Below are 3,943 nucleotides of genomic sequence, written 5' to 3'. Positions count from 1 at the left end.
CTATAACATATTTTTTAAAATTTTTTTACCGTTTTCTCTCGATTTGACCTTCCAATGACCTTGAACCTTACGCGATAAAAGTCAAAGGACGCCAGATTTGTATTTGGCGACCCCGGAAACCATAGTAACGCCGAGCTAACCTCAGAATACATGTTTAAGAGTGTCAAATCTCTCGAAAATACGGTTGTTGGGTAGTGGTGTTTCCTATATTTGTAGGGGGGTGGGGGTGGCTGGGGGGTGGAGGGTAGTCCGTTTAGCGTGCAATCGACTCGGGATACTTGTAAGATACTACCATGATTTTTTCAGATTTTTTGGTCCAAAAATAAATTAGGCCAAAAACCGGCCTTACCGACCCTCCCCCTTTATCCAATAAAAAAAAATATTTTCATTTTTAGTTGGAAAAATTTAATTTCCTACCATAAAAAGCATTTTTAACCAAATCGGTAAATTGTCAACTACTCATAAATTTATGGTCTTAAACTGGATTAGTTTTCATTTTAAGCCAAAAAGATCAAATTTAAAATAAAATTATGAATCGTGAATCTTAAATAGAAAAGTAAATTTGGAACTAAAAAAATACGAATTTTTAACTAAACAGATAAATTTTCAATATAGAAGAAAAATTAATTTATAACTAAAATTATGAAATATTCAACAAGATAAGTTAAATTTTCAATTAAAAAAGTTAATTTATAAAAGAAAAAATACATTTTTGAGCAAAATAATTTAACTTCCTACCAAGCAGCTGAATTTTCAACTAAAAATATAAATCATCAAAGGAAATTGTAATAGTAGATATTACAATAAAAAAATTTGATCCTAAAATGGAAAAGAAGGTAAATTCTGCAAAAAAGAAGAATTTTCAACCATGTACCATTTTTCAGTCAAGAAAAAACAAATTATAACCAAACTGTTGAATTTTAAAGCAAAAATGTGGAGTCTGAACCAAAAATATTATTTTTGTACTAAAAAGATGAATGTTTAAAGACATAGTTTTATACTTAGTTGATTAAATAGAATAGTTAACTTTTCAGTTAAAAAATTTAATTTTCAACAAAAAGAAATTCCGATTTTTTTACAAAACTGTTAAATTTTCTCAAACGTGAAGAACCTCTAACTATTCTTAAAATGAGGAATCTTTAACTGGAACAGTCGAATTTCAAACGAGAATCAACAATTTTCTACTAAAAGGCGAACCCTGAACTGTAATAGTTTAATTTTAACCAAAAGAGCTACGTTTACAAATAGAAAAACATTGTTATTAAATTTCATGTTACAATTTTCTTTAAATTTAGGCACGATTTAAAAACTAAATTTCCTGATTCAAAAATAGTTCCTGATATTTTTTTGGGGTTTTCCACAGGGAGAGAAATTAAAATTTTTAATTTTCACGAAAGTGCTCCTTGATTTTATTTACGCTTTGGCCCGAGACCAAATTCTCGGAACCCTTCTTTTTTAGATTAGCCACCGTTGCTTTAAAAGCGTGAGTTCCAAGATCTTAGTTCTTTCGCCAAAGTGTGAATAAAATCAAGAAACAGTCCCGTGAATTATTCTCTGAAAAGATCGCTCCGTTCAGCTATAAAACAATTTACTGGCAATTCTAGGTTTTCCAAGTTTTCCAAGTGTGAAGGCAACTTAAATAATTAATGTTTAACATTCTTGAATTACAAATAAATGTATTTTTCTTCGTTCTGGAGGTCGCCTGACGCAGTTCGGAGTTTTATGAAATGTGTTGTTGATTCCCATTTTTTACTGAACGCCATTAGTCGAGGGACGTTTAGGTTATTAAGCGGTATCGTGCTCGAATGAACTGCGATATCAGAGTTCCAGTTCGCAGTAAATATTGTAACATCTGGCTCGACTCGTACGAGTTCAAGGCACGCCTCTAGCCTCTACATTTCATTTTACTTCTAAGATACTTCACTGAAATACTGCCGGGATCCACCGGTACACTTTAGTCGGTCATTGAAAAGGTGGACCGATAGTACTGTAATAGGGGGTGGGACAGCCAACTGGGATGATAGGGGGGTGATTGCAAGCTTTATGCTTGCTTGATGTTCCAAGTGAGAAAAAAAACAAAAATGTGCAAACCAATTCCTTATCTTAGAGTCTTTAGTTTCCTATGCAATTTTTTTTACCTGCATGTCCCTTAGGCTCGCCCAGTAAAATATTTTTTAGGGTTTCGGAAGCCCTTGTAGTTTTGGTCGGGTGTGCTTCCGTCTCAGAGTGGGATGAAATCAAAAAGCGAGGTTTAAAATAATTTTTATCTGGAAATTCTGAATCGATCTTGGATTTTTTTTGGAAAAATTCAACGTTAAATTAAAAAGAGGTTAATGGGGCCTAAATGTCTATTTATTTTTTTAACTTCTATGTTAATGCAAAGAGTGAAGAAAAAGTGGATTTTTTCGTTTTTTTGTTTATCTTCGCGAACAAAAATTTCTATGATCAGCATTGACAGATTTTATGCACGGGAGTAGTTGGAAGTAAGAAAACATTATGAGATTGTTAAGTTTATTGTTATAAACAAATTAAATTAACGAAAAGTATACACTATGGATTTTTCGTTTTCAAACTTAATTTTTGCGTCAAAATTACTTGTTTTCATGAAAAAAATAATACTCGATCATAAAAATTTGCCATCCGATAGTTTTTAATAATTAAATAAACAAACTATATAAAGAAATGCCTAGTGTGAACATTGCAAGGTAGAAAAAAGACGTTTTTTCTCTTAGTTCTACTTAAATTCTTTCGCCAGTGATGTTTCGTGATGACAAATTATCATCCGGAATTTTTAAATAATTTTATAAACAAATTATATAAGCAAATGCCCAGTGTGGTCAGTTAAAGGCAGAAAGAAATCTTTTCTAGTATTTTTCCTCAAATTCTGTCGCCAGTGATGTTTAATGATGGAAAATTATTATCCGATATTTTGAATAGATTTTATAAACAAATTATATAAGAAAATGCTCAGTGTCAACATTTAAAGACCGAAAGAAATTTAGGATTGAAATATCATACATTTTTATTGGTACGTTAAGGGTACTCATTTTAAAATTATACTTTACTTAATAAATCAAAAATTATTTTACATTAAATGCATTAAAGATCATACAAACACACATAAATATTCATATGCATAAATATGTATAACCTCACTTATATCTATTAAAATGTCAAGAAACTGAAATAAATGTTATACTTATATCTAATAATACAATGTTAATAAAGAAAGAAGAAAAAAATACTCTTTGAAATGCCGGAGAAAAAATTGATGGAAGCAAATATGTTTTTTTAGGGTTATAAATCCCTTAATCAGAAATAAAGTCTAAAAATATGAGTATGTCATATTACAATAAGCGCATTATGTATTGTGATATCAAAGCATAAGAAAAAAGAACGTTTCTTCTCAAGTATTTTATACGAAATGTTGGAATGATCCTAATCCTAACTTTAAAAGACGTATGTCCTGAAGTTAGCTAGGGAATGCGTGCGAAACAAAAGACAAAACGTTTTCCTTTGCTTTGCATGTATTAATAATTTTTTTTTTGATTTATATATAATAGACCAAAATTTTTTTGGCAGAATTAAAAAAAAAATCTCATGTATAAACATCATCCACCTGTTGGCAAATATTTTGTTTACATAAAAGGCGGATGACCAAAAGTTAGCCAAGGAAGCCGTGCGAAACAAAAGACAAAACGTTTTGTTTTACATGTTCAGTAGACTCTACGACACTTCTCGTTTAGGGGTTGTAGGGGAAGCGAATAGGAAGTTTCAGATAACCCTCTCTCCTGCGTCAAGCCTGGTTTGGCGCAGTAGCAGTGATCCCAACTTTACATGTTTATCTACGAGGGTGGATTGATAAGTTTCCGGCCTGACCAAGAAAAACAACGTTTTTAAGAATTTTTTTTTTTTATTTCTCAACATAATCTCCTCCAAGGCT

This window comes from Belonocnema kinseyi, chromosome 4 (assembly GCF_010883055.1).
Source record: "Belonocnema kinseyi isolate 2016_QV_RU_SX_M_011 chromosome 4, B_treatae_v1, whole genome shotgun sequence".
Taxonomy (NCBI): Eukaryota; Metazoa; Arthropoda; class Insecta; order Hymenoptera; family Cynipidae; genus Belonocnema; species Belonocnema kinseyi.
The sequence above is the reverse complement of the archived record's forward strand: the minus strand, read 5'-3'. Positions refer to the sequence as shown.